Source organism: Actinia tenebrosa, unplaced genomic scaffold, assembly GCF_029948245.1.
Source record: "Actinia tenebrosa isolate PJP-AT-01 unplaced genomic scaffold, QUT_ActTen_1.0 PGA_scaffold10__47_contigs__length_13832649, whole genome shotgun sequence".
In the NCBI taxonomy this organism is placed as follows: domain Eukaryota; kingdom Metazoa; phylum Cnidaria; class Anthozoa; order Actiniaria; family Actiniidae; genus Actinia; species Actinia tenebrosa.
In genome coordinates, this window is record NW_028292570.1 from 10,478,385 (window position 1) to 10,495,216 (window position 16,832).

A 16,832-nucleotide genomic window follows, 5' to 3' on the forward strand; every position below is an offset into this window, starting at 1 on the left:
ACGTTCGAAACGATTTCCAAACTTTTGTTATTCTTTGGCTCAACAAAAGTTATATTTTAATCTTTTTCATCCTTTTTCTTTTTATGTTTAGCCTAATGACACCTGCAGAATGTTTTGTAGCAAGTGTGGCAAGAAAATAGGCAACGATGATAAGTTTTGCACTTCATGTGGATCGTCAGCTGTAGACGGTCAAGCTGCTGCTGTGCCTAGCTTTGATCAATTCATGGAGTTAAAATCAAGACAATTTGAAGCAGCAAAGAAGGAAAAGGAAAAAGAAAGATCTGGCCACTTTAAAACAAAAGCCGACCTAAATAAAAAGAGCAAAGAACCAGTTAAGGTGAGGGCTACTTGTTGTCTGCATTTGACAGTTTAACTTTGCATACGGTTCCGTAAACTTGATGAATTTCGAAACATAGCTGATGTTACCACTATAAATCTTCTCCTTTTCCTCCAGCTGGTTATATAAAAAGGCCTATGCATATCGCCGCACTTGCTACGCTTGGTTGTTAGTTGTTTCCACGGCCCGCGTTTCCACCACCCACGAGGGGACAATGGGTAACTCATCTGTAAACTCCGATCCCCATCCTCATCATGGGCCAAAGTGAAAATAAGGTGCTAGAGTGAAAATAAGGTGCTTGTGATGGTTACTTGGTATTGCCCAGTAATTTCTCCCGCTCGGTTGATGGATGATGGAGGGGGTGGCGTGGGGGTTTGGGTTGGCAGAGGAAACAACTAACTAGTACATTTCTTCTTTGGTAAATATATTTCGTAATATAACCAAATATTGTTATAATAATAATAATAATAATTATTATTATTATTATTATTATTATTATTGATATATATTAATTATGATTATTTTAATAGATAAATGTGGGTCTTGTTGACCTTGTGGACAACTCAAGGGAGCTTAAAATTAGAAGAGGATCAACTCTACCAGTTTCAGTCAAGAAATCAGATTCAGCTCTTACAGCCAAACAACTTGCAGTAGAGAAACAACTTGCTCATAACCAAACATTGAGAAGGAATCCAGATGTTGAGTGGATTCTGTTATACCCAGATATGGATGTGGTTTTACATGTTCCAGGAACTACATAACTTTTCTGTGTTGAAGAATACAAGGAATCTCTTGGTAAACCATATAACAGAATAAATCTGTATTTATGCAAACAAAAACACTATGATGGTGAGTGCAATAGTTGCAGTACTTTTGTGGCACCTATGTTTTCTGATACATGTTACATCACTATATACAGTTATATAACATGCATTGGATAACTTTATTTTTCATGGTTAATTTATTCAGCAATTCTTAATTCTGATGAACAAGAACAAGAAGGAGAAGAAAAAGATGGTTCTAGTGAAGGAATAACCAGTGAGGTACAACTTTATTAATTTTGTGATTTCAGATAATTGAGTTATTAATGAAGTTATAATGATAATTACCCAAAGATCAACAAAGAACCTGGTACTTTTCGCTGTTCTCGTAAATGTTGTTACACTAGTCCTCACATAGCTTCTCACACTTCTGTTGTCGGTCCTAAATCCACTGTTAAAATCACTGACCAATTTGTTTGTACATACTTCTAATGTTGTATATTGTATTAAATCTACCCGCTGTAATCTTTTGTATGTGGGCGAGACTGGCCGCCGTCTTGGTGATCGCATTTGCAATCATCTTTATGATATTCGCAATAACGATCCCACCAAACCAGTTTCCCGCCATTTTAATCTAGCTAACCATTCTCTTTCTGACTTCATTGTTTTCGGTCTTTCTTTGATTAACGGCAACAATGATTGTTGCAAGACCAAAGAAATGCGGCTTAATTCACCTATTGGGCACTCTTAGTCCCAACAGGATTAATGAACGCTTTACTTTCAACTAACCTTTTCTTTTGTCTTTTAATTGTTTGTTTTTGTTTCCTTGCCTACCTTGTTCTCATTGGTTTCTTTTGTCTTATATCTATCTATACACTCCTTTCTACCACTTCTTTCTCTTTTACTCCGACAAAGGACTAGCGTCCGACACGTCAGTAAGTTTTTTCATCTTTTTCACGGTGTATAATTTACCTTTTCATCATTATAGTTTACTAACATTAAGTCTAGTTAAGCTGCATGATTTTTAATTCCATATAACAATGAATTAAATCATTCAAAGGGAAGCATCAGAAGTCAGCAATTTTCGGGCCAGTCAATGCAATGCCATGGCAATTTGTTTATTATTTTTGAAGTTTATTACTTTCTTCTTATTTTAATTTTCATTAATATTTAAATTAAAAACTCATGATGTTTTATTTTCCTCCGACATTCAGTAAACTTAACAAATTTACGATGGTTGAGCGTGGTATGTCCTCTTATTTACCACGATATGACGTCAAAAGTTGGTCAAAATGTTATGGACTCACGAGGCGTAAGCCGAGTGGGTCCATAACTAATTTTGACCAACGTTTGGCGTCATATCGTAGTAAATAAGAGGACATACCACGCTAAACCATCGTAAATTTGTTTTTTACTACAAAACTCACAAAACTCTAGGAAATAGACTGCACGAAATCTTGCATGACGCCATTTGTTGGTATGGCCTCTTATTTACGACGTTTTTAACCAATCAGCGCGCGAGAAAATTTACAATTGTGATAAAAACTCGACTCGTCCGCCATCATGTGTTATGTTAATTATGCACAGGTAACCCAAGAGCTAGTTAGAGTGTTGCAAACAACCTTTGCTATTTATTATTTTCTATGTTTTCAATCCATTGTTTCATAAATTGCTGTTGGGTGCTTATTAATATTATTTATTTAGCAATCTTTCAATTCAATTTTTGCACTTCATTTATTCATTCATTCACCTGTACTTATGTATTTATTCATTCATTTACTACCATTCAATTCATTCATACATCTATATATTTATTCATTCATTAATTCATCTGTATCAGGGGCGGATCTATCCAGAAGTTTTAAAAGGGGAGTGACTCTAACAGGGTTCCTCGCCCCAATACCTCATACCCAATACGTATATACTGACCTGAGTTTTCTGGAAGAAAAAATAGTTCGTCAGGAATACCATTAGGACACTCAGCTGTACTACTTTTTCTAATTCTGTGCTCGTTCCAATTGGCTGCCACAGAGTTCAATTCCTTTTGTATGATATTCATGAAGCAGTACCTCAAACAGTAAACATGAATAATATTACCATTGCAAAATGATCCAGACTCTTTCAAATCTTTGAATAGTTCCAACCACCAGTTGCTCTGAGATTTCCTGAAAATAGACCACCAGGCCTCTATCCTTTGATTAGCAGTAGACGAAATATATCTGTGTCCATAACTTTGGCCACCGGTAGTCGAATTTTCATGAAAAACTTGCTGTAGTGCTGCTACAATGCCATTTTCAGTACCGCAGTCTGACCACACTCATTTTGGACAACCTTTCAGTTGCTTTACTCCACTCATATAATATCCAGCAATTATGGAGGGATCATGGTTACTATATGACACTCGCAAGAATATCATCCTTCTAGAATAACCATCTATGCATCCACTTATCCCAAAACCAAAGGGAGACAGCTTATCATAACCATCTATATGCCTAGTGTTATTGGGGCCAGGGCAGCGGTAAACTCTCCTACGAAGTTTTCTTCTCTTTCTTTCTTTGACTCCACTAGGGTCCATTTCTTTGAGAATATTCATGACAGCGTCTCGAGAAACCCTAAGTTTGTATTTGGTTCTAAGGCATCTAGTCATCGCCCTATAACCCATTAACCTTCCAGGCCCATTAAGTTCCGCGTTTATCGCATTTTCTATATCCCTCCTATTGCTCCGATTTCCTCTTCTTCGTAGGTGGTACTTGTGATTTATCAAATATTTGATTTGCCTTAGAGTGATATTTACTCCGTAACAAGCGGAAAGAAACCTTATGATGCTTCCGTAGGAGTAGCCACTGTTCCAGAAACAAACAATACAATCTTGAAGATGAGTACAGGTGGTTAAAAATGGAGAAGGCGGTAAAGCGTCCAGAGAACAACAGGTCGTTGAAAAGACCACAAGGAATAAGCAACAATGAGGGAAGAAAACCATCCTCCTGAAAACGATGGCAGGATTAAACAGCACTCGGCACAACAAAACTCTGCTGATCAACGCGACGCTTGCTGTTTCGGAGCTTGGTAGCCGAGCTCCCATCCTTTTTATTTTGTTTTCGAGCACTAAATTATAGAATTGTTTATTTTGTTATAGCTTCTGTAAAACGGTTTTAAGATTTGTTGGTTTCATTCTTGTGTACCCTGTTTTGAAACTCCTAATATTTGTTTTGTTTCGCAACTTGAAATTTTGTTTTCCTGCTCGTTATTTTCTGTCTCGTTGTTTTGAGACTCGTAATCTTGTTCTGTGACAGTGTAATTTTGCTTTCAGACGTGTAGTTTTGTTTTTAAATCTGTGATTTTGTTTTTAAACTTGTAATCTTGTTTTGCAGCTTGAGGTTTTGTTTTGCAGCTTGTTATGTAGTCTTGAGAATTGTTATCTTGTTTTGAAACATGTAATCTTGTTTTGAGACGCGTAGTTTTGTTTTTAAATTTGTTATTTCGTTTTCAAACTTGTAATATTGTTTTGAGACAAGTAGATTTCTGTTTTGCAGCTTGTATTCTTGTTTTGCAACTTGAAAACTTGTTTTGAGATTTGAAGTTTTGTTTTCAAATTTGTAATTTTGTCTTTAAACATGTAATCTTGTATGTATGTGTGTTTTTTTTGTTTGTAACATGCATTGTAATATTGTTTTGTCCCAATCGGCCACCGTCTATCCCTTAGCTATGATCAATTATCCCTAGCTATTTTCAACTATCTCTTGCTATTTTCAACTGCTCCTAGCTGTCATCAACTGTCCCTAGCTATTTTCAACTATCTCTAGCTGTCATCAACTGTCCCTAGCTATGATTACAATTTGAACATTTTTTTACTTTAACGTGTAAATTTGTTTAACTTAACATTGGCGTATCTAGGGGGCTCAGGGGTGCCTGTGACCCCATTTTCAAAGCCAAAGATAAATCATCTGACCGTTGATGCAGTATGTGATATGATGTCATAGTGAAAATTTGGTATGTTGTGACACCCACGCCCCCACGAAGTGTAGGGAAAGAGATACGTTTTCGTAATGTTTCCATTCTGAGGTTACCCTGCGAGCAAAGTCTCCTTTACCTTCCCCCGAGTGAGAGAAAGGAAAGAGTCTTCTTTCCTTTCTCTCACTCGGGGGAAGGTAAAGGAGACTCTGCTGGCAGGGTATTCTGAGGTAAATTTTCGAGACCAAACTTTTTCTGTAAATGGAGAATCTTCTGTTCAATAATGTTTTGTGTGGTGTTTTTGAGCCGATGGAGCCACCATAACACTGGTTCTCAGAGAGACGGAGGCTTGCTTTGGGGTTTGCGAACAAGACTCGTCTATGCTGGTTCAATTTGACCGTAAAAAAATATTCAAACCGAATCCACGGACTTTCTTCTGTCTTACAATGACTAAATCCCAAATAGTCTTGTACTCTATTCAAAGTATCCAATGTGCACAGCACATTTGACACGTTTTCCCGTGTCAAAACTTGTTAATATTGATATGCAAAGAGCATATTTTAATTTTGTTTCAATATTTATTGCGTTTTAGCTGAGTATATGACGTACGAGACCTCGAATACGGACCATGGAAGCACTGAGTCCAAGACACGATTTCACTGCAGTGTTCCTTTGTGTAATGGAGATTCGCGCTACAACCCAGCACTTTCTTTTCATCGATTCCCTAAAGACGCAACACTAAGAAGTGCCTGGATTACAAAAGTAAGGCGAGACGAAGGACCCTATTTCAAGGTAAGTTAAAATATGAAAAATTGAATGGTCTTTGCTTTCTTCAGTAAGATAATAATAGTTTTGGTCTCTTTTCAGATAACACACAGCACGAGGGTTTGCTCGAAACATTTCTTAGACAGTGATTACCGTCCCCCAAACAACTCAGGAAAAAGACTTCTCAAACCTGGCGTCGTTCCTACAATGTTCGACTGGTCTGGTAAAACCACTCAAAGGAGAAAATTGATTCGACAAGTTGACAGGTATATATATTTATATATAAGAAAGGAAATGTGCCTAATTTACTGTTGTGAAAAATCCAACAAATAAATTGTATGGATATGACTGTTATGAGGGAAAATAATGATAATTCATTCAGAGTGCTGTCTTTGCCATTAATTTTACTTATTACTTCTGTTTTAGTGGGACTCAGACTGACGAGAGTGAGGATGAGAATGATAATAATGTACCTGATGTACCTGAGCCCTGTCCTGATTCTGAAGCAGCACCACAGCCTGAAAGAACTCCTGTTGAAGCAGAAACAGAGGCCCTGAGAGCAGCATATGGTGCAGCTCAAGTTGAAATAGAAGCCCTCAGAGCCCAAGTTGCAGCCTTAAAATTGCACAAGTTTGGTATAGAAAGATTTTCCTCTGATGATGACCTCATAAAGTTTTACACTGGTTTTGCTACCTATAATCATTTTTACAGTTTTTATGATTTTGTCACACCTTCTGCTCAGTACATGAAGTATGTTTATTCTGCTGGTATTCAAAAAAGCAGGCCTTCAGCTCGCACTATGATTTTGATTGATGAGTTGTTTTTGTTTTTAGTTAGACTAAGACTAGGTTTGTTTGAACAAGATTTGGCCGATAGATTTCTTATTAGCACATCATCTGTTAGCAGAAAAGTGACCACTTGGTCTAATTATTAATATTTTATCCTTGGCACCCAGCCAGTTTGGATGTCCAGGGAGGCAATAGATGAGTACATGCCACAGTCTTTTAAGGACATGTACCCAACCACCAGAGTTATTTTAGATTGTACTGAGTTGTATGTTCAGACCCCTTCCTCACTTTTGCTACAGTCACAGTTATATTCTTCTTACAAAAGTAACACCACTCTAAAGGGTCTGATTGGAATAGCACCTCATGGTTCTATTACCTTGGTATCTTCTCTGCACACAGGGCCTATTTCAGACAAGGAAATTACACGATGCTCAGGTATACTAGATTTATTGGAAGATAATGACTCGGTAATGGCCGACAAAGGCTTTGACATAGAAGACCTTTTATTAAAAAAGAATGTCAAGCTAAATCTCCCCCCATACCTTCAAAGCAAAGGCCAGTTTTCCATTCGTGAAGCCCAACAAACAAAGTCAATTGCTAAATTACGAATTCATGTGGAAAGGGCAATACGTAGAATTAAGGAGTACCACATATTTGATTCTGACATTCCATTGAACATGCTTGGTACAATCAATCAGGTTTATACCGTTATTTGCCTATTGACCAACTTCCAAGGTCCACTTATAAGAGACAAAAACAACACCTAATAATATAATATATACTACTCATACTTATCAGTAATGGAATTGTGAATGTAATTACCAAACAAGTAACAGAACAACAATAAATATTCCTTAGTGTCACCATATTCTTTCATGTAAGTTTATATAATAATTTTAAATTCTTCAGAGCTGCAGCTGTATTTATTCCAGAAAATAATTGAAATAAAAAAGATCAACTTTATCTTTACTTTGCTCAAAAAATCCTTCATCAAAGACAATTCTTTCACAATGAAATACTGATTCATTGATGAAACTAAAAAAATCACACCATGGTAGCCCTGTTAATGCCAGCTGACACTGTAACTGGTAGTAGTAATAATGTGCTCGTTTGAGCTGTAGATTACCATTTTGTCCAACAGTCATATACTGTACAGAACTGAAGTCAGTTGTACCCTCTTTAGTGACTTTGACTTCAAGAAGACCGAAAGGCATGTCATCTTGTTCCTCTGCATCCATGTCATACACCTTTCGGTTTCAATACCAATATAGTCGGCGTTTCAATACTTTTCACTGAGAAATGTGAAGTTAGATAATAATTCTTTGATACTTGTAAAAGGGCTGGTTCACTCTTCTAAACTTGTATATTTAGACTTGAGTGGTCAAGATCAATTGTCAAACATTGATTTTTTGTGGAAAAATTGTAACTTGGAATATCTATTCCTTGACAACTGTACAAAACTAAACCAAAACAGAGTAGTAGAGAGCCTTAAGTATTTGAAAAACTACAAATGCTATCATTAAATGGTTTAGCATTTTCAAATGAAAATCAAATAGTCATAGCCAATATGCAAATACCTAGCATGTTTAATTTGGGCCTAGGTGGTTCAGTGTTTACTTTGGACATCGCTAAAATGCTTTTGGAGAATTTTCCAAGATTGCTTTTTTTTAAACTTTCATGCTCAAGGGTTGATAGACTTCGCTTAGCGAGGTTGGGTTCAGAATATGACGTTAATCTAGCTTTTGCATAGTTATTTAATGAGAGTAATGAGCTATCAGTACATTGTTGATTATTTACTTAAAAATAAAAAGTTAAATAAGAATGGAAGCTTGTTGATTTTATGATGCATCCTGATGGCGATTATGATTAATTATAGCTTCAAACATCGAACTATTGCAATGCATTGTCAAATGCAATTTATATATTATTTGTTCAATGAAATTTATAAATGCCCTCAAAATGAGGGATCACATTTCACATAAAATAGCCAATGGAACTGCACTTAAAAGTTCAATTATGCCTATGTTTTGTTTTGTAACTTTAGAAAGAGAGAGCTCAGAAATCCCAAAGGCAAAATCACCAACAGTTGAGCCATGCAGTTGCCCTTGTTGTCAACTGAAATACAACAGACCAGATGACAAAGAGTTTCTTACTAAAACTGGCCAGGTTTATGGCTCAGAGGCAAATAAAAAAACCCGTTATTTTAAGAAGGAGTGGTACACCTCTTTCCAATGGCTTAGCCTTTGCAGCACAAGTTTCAAAGCATTTTGCAACGCATGCATGAATGCAAAGGCGAATGGATTAGTATCTATGAGTACAAGAAAGAAGGAAGCCTTTACTACTGGGGGATTTAACAACTGGAAGAAAGCTGTAGAGAAATTCAAAGAGCACAAGAAAAGTAACTTCCATAAAGAGGCTGTCATGAAGATTCTGACATCAAAAAAGCCTGACATTGTTACCCAAATCAACTCTCAAGTAGAGAAAGATCAAAAAAACAACAGAGATGCTTTATTGATTCTATTGAATTGCATTCGCTACTTGGCAAGGCAAGGCATGCCTCTTCGCGGCCATAACGACAACGAAGGTAACCTATTTCAATTGCTGAAAATCCAGGCAACAGAATCGTATAAAATGAAAGAATGGTTAAATGATGGACGTTATATCTCTCATGACATCTCGAATTAGATCATTGCATTGATGGCGAACAGTCTTTTGAGAAAGATAATTGAAGAGGTACGAACAGGATTTTACGCATTGCTTGCAGACGAAACTAGAGATTCAAGCAACAAAGAGCAACTTGTCATCTGTTTGCGCTGGGTAGATGAAAGCTTTTGCGTTTACGAAGAGCCCAAAAGTTTATATAATGTGTCCGCTACTGATGCTACTTCTTTATACTCGTGCATAAAAGACGTCCTCTTAAGATGTAATCTTCCCATCCAAATGTGTAGAGGCCAAGGCTACGATGGCGCGTCAAACATGATGGGAAAGCTGAATGGAGTTGCTAAAAAGTTTGAAGACCTTGAGAAGTCTGCGTTAAAAGTACATTGTCTAGGCCATTGTGTCAACCTTGTACTTCAGGACATTTGCAAAGCAATCAAAGCAGTTAGTAAGAAACGATGTTTGACATCAACCAACAACAGCGTGATGATAATGGAGTGACGGCAGGAGGCATTGTAGCACTAATGGCGAGTTTTCAGACATTTTGGGGACTCAAGATGTCGTACCTTATATTTAGTGCGGCAGAGCAATTGTCCATTAGCCTCCAGGGAAAAGACACGACTGCCCAAGAAGCACAGAAAGCCTGTAAAGTTGCACGTAATTACTACAAAAAGCTCCGAAGACCAGAAGAGTTCAGCAATATTTATGATGATGCTGTCAAGGCGGCTGCGTTGTTAAACATTGAGCCATGCCTACCCAGATACAGAAAAAGACCAAGGCGTCTTATTGACGATGGCGAAGAGTCGCATCGGTTTGCAACACCGAAGGACTATCATCGCCAAGAGTTCTATCAGGCACTCGAACTTGTGGATAGTCAACTGGAAAGAAGATTTGAACAAGATGACTTCCAAACTGTTTGTGATATTGAAAGAGCACTTTTATCAGCAGCAAATGGTAAGCCTTTAGATGAACTTCCGCAGTTGGTTCACATGACGTACTCAGCAGACGTGGATCCATCCCGTCTAGAGACCCAGCTGAAGATGCTTTCCGACTTCATCACGGCAGCTACGAAATGAGCTTTGAAAGAAACTAAGTCTATCAGAACAATTTGCGATGCTTTAAATGCGAGCCCAATTGGAAAGACCATGCTAAGTCACAGGGAACCGGGATATATTTTTTTGCTTCTTTTAGAAAAGTAACTTTGCTCTTTGTGGGTTTCCTGTGTTGTGATCGGTTTCCTATTGCATAAGCTGTAATCAAATCTGCGCTGCGATCAGATCGGCGCTGTAAACTGATAGCCGATTAAATTCAAATCAATAACAGTTGGTAACGCACTCTCTAGTAAACACTCAAAAGAAGAGAAGGGCTGCAACAAAGCAAGTTTATCGTATATGATCATCACCTCCAGTTGCTCGGACCAGCTACTTTAGTACAACCAGCAGGAAGTCTTGATGATTTTCATTTTTCTATTGCGTCATGTTGTTCGAAAATGTTCAAGATGTAAAATCCTGTAAACAAGGGATTTCAAATCAGTCTTGTTTTGGTGAGCGGCTATTTCAAATTTAATCGTTTTTTAAACTAAAACAATTATATTTTATCAGTTCTAATATGAAAATGTTTTTTTATGATTTAAGGCTTTTGAAAAACTTTTCGGTGTGTAAAGAAGGAACAGTGCCAGTATCTCAAATCTTGAAGATGCACGAGTAGACTTCAGATAAAGAAAATGTTTGGCCTGAGAATGAATTCGGCAGGATAACTAAAGCAAGTTTTCCCTACGATTACTCTTCACAAAATATATGGAAATTTAGATTTCTCTGTCAACAAGCTGTCAAATTCTTTTGTTTCAAATTGGACGTACACCAGATACATCCTGTTTCATAAGCTAAGCGGTCCGAGCAACTGGAGGTGAACACATAACTAAAACTTAGCTTTTAACTATCACTTTCTAGGATCGTTACTTTTACGAGTTCAACAAAATAAAACATCCCGACCCAAAGTTTATTCATTGAGCAAACATTTCGTGGGTTTTTTATTAATAAATTACCTTCATGAATAATTTGAACAGGGGTTTTAAAATCGAACACTTGCTTTGTTGCATCCCTTCTCCTCTTTTGACTGCTTACTAGAAAGTGCGTTACACACCACAGGCCACCCATAGTAAGAAACAAAACACCAACGGTGATCACAGCGAGCAGATCTGATTACAGCTTATGTAGTAGGAAACCGATCCCAACACAGGAAACCCACAAAGAGCAAAGTTACTTTTCTAAAAGAAGCAAAAATATATAGCCGGATTCCCTGTGGCTAAGTGAGGTAACAAAGCTGATCAAGATCTACTTGACAATACCTGTGACAACAGCTACAGCAGAGAGGTCTTTCTAAGTTCTTCGCCGGCTGAAAACGTGGCTTAGATCAACGATGACGCAACATAGACTCAACAACCTTATTCTACTGAATGCCCACAAGCTAAGAACCGACGAACTCGATTTGTGTAAAGTAGCTGAAGAATTCATCGCATCTAACCAACGAAGACAGGCTCTTTTTGGAAGTTTTCCCTAGAAGATCTCATCTTGAGTTTGTAGTCACAAAGACACTATATATGTATATTGGAGTTGGTAATAGCAGAAACACTATTATAGACACATTTCAGCATCGTCAGCAAGCGGCGATGTCAAGAACGAACCGGAGTAATAACACAGACTTTCTTAAAAGACCAGATACATTCACACGAACTGGAGTAATAACACAATTAAACAGGGAATGTAAAGCCCGTGTTATCACCTACACAAGGGATCATATTAAAATACTGTGATAATGTTGTCCATGTTTTGTGTCTCTCAGCACAATTGCAAGTGGTTTAATGCGCGCAAAATGTTACTGATTGAAATATCACACATACACGTTTGTAATCAAGCTAAACAGGGAGAGGGGGGTGTCATTTCAAGGTACCGTGAAATATTGGAGTGCCCCCCCCCAATTTTTCAGCTTCCGCCGCCCCTGTTTTGGTCAACAGTTTTGTAACTAAACCATATTTTATGGGCACGAAAAGGCAGCGATATACGTTGACAGTCAATGCGTATAAGAAAGAAAAAGCAATGAAGATTTCGTACCTTTTTATGTGAGTGATCTAAGTGGTCTGTGAGTTCCACAGAACGTTGCTGATGTCTGCTTACCTGAAACATGAGTTTGAAATATTTTCATGAATTTTCCACGCTTTTATACTAAATTTACGTTTAGACTTCTGACCAAACTTGACTTGTTTTAAAAAAATACATTGATTAATTTGGCTCACTAGTTCTATTCTTGGTTTATCGTCCACAAGAAAAGGTTGGTGTGAACGCCATGATTGTTGCTGTTGGGTTTTGCTTTTGAGATGAGGCTTGAGAAGGGCTTGCTGAAAAAATATATAAAAAAAAGAAATAGCTAGAGATGTGAAGGATTAAGATTTATACCACGTTCAGCTGCAATTATTAAAACACTGTCATAAACCTTATTTTCAGAAAAATTCAGGTTGAAATGGGAATACGGAGTTATGCCCAAGTACGAAGAGGTCAAATGACAAACCTCGTAAGCATTGTTCAATTGAGTTTTCTTCTTTTCGTCCTCAGGGACTAAAATAGAGTTGAAATCACATATCTGGAAACAAAAAGAGTCAAAATGCTTAGGAAAAAAAACAACATAGCTCAAATACAATCAAGGGCTTGGAAAATATTGAGACTATCGAAAGGTCAGTGTTGTAAAATTTGAATTCCAGAAAATATTCATTCCTCCACCATGGAATTAGATTGAAATTTATGAGGGTTAGGGAGGGTATGAGGAAGGTCTATCATTTAGTTTCAGAAAATATTCATACACCCCCCCCCCCCCCCACATTCCAACAAAGGGGGATTGGAATTTCAGGGGGGTGGGGAGGGTATGAGGAGGGTATGTTGTGTAGTTACAGAAAATATCCATACTTATCCCATTGGAAGGGATTGAATTTCCAAGGGGTGGGGAGGGTCTGCTGTGAGGAGTGTATCTTGTGTTATGGACCACAAATTGACCAATCATAGTGCATGAAATGACCTTAAATTATCATATAATGAAATGTATCCATTCCTCCTTGTCGTAGGGGATTGAAATTTTTTAAAGTCAAAGTAGTAAAAGATTAAAAATGCATTTGATACATACCTTATAAAGGCTACTTCGATTGTCTTTTCCAAATACTTGTGGAGTAGCCTGAACTTCAATATCTGTATCTCTTTCCCACCTGTAAGTATAAATCATAAAACACATGTTATTTACCGGCCAGGAGGTCTGGATAGGGAAAACCTGTGCCCCAGGTCTTGAATGTACAGACCGAGGCTGTCATCCTAAGGATACCGGACCGCGTGCGTGGGCAGATACTGAAAAATACTGCCCACTCAAACAGCCAATCGGAACGCACAATTTTTTAGGATACTGGACCGGAAAAACAATGTTACTCTCAAAAGGTTGACATATATTCTAAAATGGGAAACATTATGCCCAAGCTAAAACCAAAGAGTTTATTGAATTTAATAAATAATAAATATAAAATAATAATTCATAATTTAATAAAATCAAAAAGTCTATTGAATTTAATAAATAATAAATATAAAATAATAATAAATAATTTAATAAAATCAAAAAGTTTATTGAATTTAATAAATAATAAATATAAAATAATAATAAATAATTTAATAAAATCAAAAATTTCTATTGAATTTCACAAGGTCAGAAAAGTGTCCCTGCATTGTGTAGTTCCAGAATTCATCCACACCAACCCCACAGAGGATTTTGGAATTTCCAAAGAGTAGGGGTCAGAGAAAGAACGAAAATTACAGAGTTTGTATGGAAGAAAATTGGAATTTCCAGGGGGATGCAGGGTGTCTTAAAAAAAGTCCTCCGTGAGGGGGTATGGATAATTTTTGGAACTAGACATTTTTCATAATGGCTGAAACAATACTTACAATAACAGCAAGTCAAGAAACTCGTAAAGAAGTAATCTGTCTTGAACATCTGTCTTCATGTGCTTTATCTGAGAAGAATTCAATAAACCCGTTTCCAATTCCAAATTACCGCTGTTTTTCTTGATTACAGACTCATTTGTACAGGGTTAACCTCGAGTTCGTGCAGAATATTCACGTGTTCCAGAAAAGGTCCGTCAAGTTTCAAAGTGTTTGTATTGTTGAAGTTGTGCATTCTTTACTTTACCGTTGGTATTTGTGAATATTTAAACACTGATACAAGGCTAACCCTGTGCAAATGAGTCTGTAATCAAGGAACACAGCGGTAATTTGAAATTCAAAACTGGTCTATTATGTGGCTAAATTTAGTTTATACAAAGTTAAAATCGAGGCCTGCTATTCGAGTGATCAGTTTGCTGTCACGGAATGTACCCCTCTTTTGCTGTAGAACCTTCGCATGTGCCCATGGGTCATGGTGGATCACTGTGATACTTTGCCGCAGTTACTTAATGTGATGAACTCTATATTGTCTTGTCAAACTCATTAATAATTCATGAGGAAAACACAACAGAAATCACGATTGTGAAGAGTGTTGTAAATCTGATACACAATTGTGTTCATTTCCATAAACTTTAAGTTGGATTTTCTTGGCCAGATTCACTTTAATTTTGAAAATTTGAGTGGGACACAACTAAGGAAATAACCTAGACGTTTGACAAGCAATCTACAATAATTGTGTCTGCGTTGTATCCGATATACGAACTCATGGCTATGCCTAGTGTTGGTATATCTGATACAACACGGCCATTCATACTGTATAATTATTACAAAACTTACATGTTGCATCAGTTTTACTGGTGAGACAGTCCTCCCACACACCTGTGAAGTTAAGGTAAAGAAAGCTCATCAAAATATCATACTGGCATTGATGATGATGATGACAAATCATAAGGATGATAAGGATGATAAGAATTGTGATGGTTATGGTGATGATGATGATATCAATAATGTTTGTGGTGATGATGATAGTGATTATGATAGTGAAGATGTTGATGATGATGGTGATGAGGATGGTGACAATAACGTTTATGGTGATGATAATGGTTATGATGATGTTGATGATAGTGATGCTGGTGATGGTGATGATCATGATGATCACGATGTGATTGTATCATACATTATACGATGATGATAACAATGATGATGTTGATGATAATGATGATGATGATGAGTAGTGTCATTCTACACACCCAATATGTTGTCAGTTAGTAGTTTATATATTTTTCATACCTTTAACGTTCTTAGAAGAACATGTTCGTCTATGACCAAACCCATCATATCCTCATGCTCATATAGCTGAAATGCAACTCTCACTTCACGCCACTCTTGAAAACTGAGATGAAATCATTACTAATTAATAACCAATTGATGATGATAATATGTGAGATGGTTGGTGGTATTGATGATATTGGTGATGATAATGATGGTGATGATACATGATGATGATGATGATGAAAACGATGGCGATGATACATGATGATGATGATAATAGATGGTGATGATACATAATGATGATGATGATAATGATGGTGATGATACATGATGATACAAGATGATGAGGAGGATGATAATGATGGTGATGATACATGATGATGATGAGGATGATGGTGATGATAAATGACAGTGATGATAATGATGGTGATGATACATGATGATGAGGAGGATAATAATGATGGTGATGATACATGATGATGAGGATGATAATGATGGTGATGATACATGATGATGATGATAATGATAGTGATGATACATGATGATGAGGAGAATGATGGTGAAGGTGGTGATACATGATGAAGATGATGATGATATTAATGATAGTAGTGGTGATGATGATGGTGATGGTGATGATACATGATGATGATAATGAATATGATGACAGTGTTTAGTTTTATTCTTATAATCCAATCTACCTGAGATATCTCTTTGACAGCATTTCAGCAGCTTTTTCTATAACTCTACAATTATAAAGTGCATCATGCATGTTGTATGTCCAGTGCAGGTCTCCATGTAATACCTTCATTTGTAGTATCTCTACCAGTGTCTGGTGATAAAGAATACAACCTGAAACAACATTATGGCTGATCTAAGTCAGGGCACGTCTAACTCACAGATTGAACCCTGAAACAAGCTCTGGGCTGATCTACGTCAGGGCACGTCTAACTCACAGATTGAGCCCTGAAACAAGCTCTGGACTGATCTACGTCAGGGCATGGCTAACTCACAGATCAAACCCTGAAACAAGCTCTGGGCTGATCTAAGTCAGGGCACGTCTAACTCACAGATTGAACCCTGAAACCACCTCTGGGCTGATCTAAGTCAGGGCACAGCTAACTCACAGATTGAACCCTGAAACAACCTCTGGACTGATATAATTCAGGGCATAATTCTGGCATAATTCAAAGCTATTCTTCAACTATATGTGACAGAGTCAAAAGAACGTTATTTGGAACAATAGTAAATCGGACTTTAACCTAGTTTTAATTAGTTTAATTATAATTTCGGATACTAAGGAATGTTCTTCCTCTATATCAAGTGAAATCTGCAA

At 37.0% G+C, this 16,832-nt stretch overlaps 1 pseudogene; it reads left to right on the forward strand.

Annotated features, from left to right (window-relative positions):
- Positions 1-591: 591 nt before the first annotated feature.
- Positions 592-3,991, forward strand: LOC148912999 (uncharacterized; annotated as a pseudogene).
- The last annotated feature ends 12,841 nt before the right edge of the window (positions 3,992-16,832 follow it).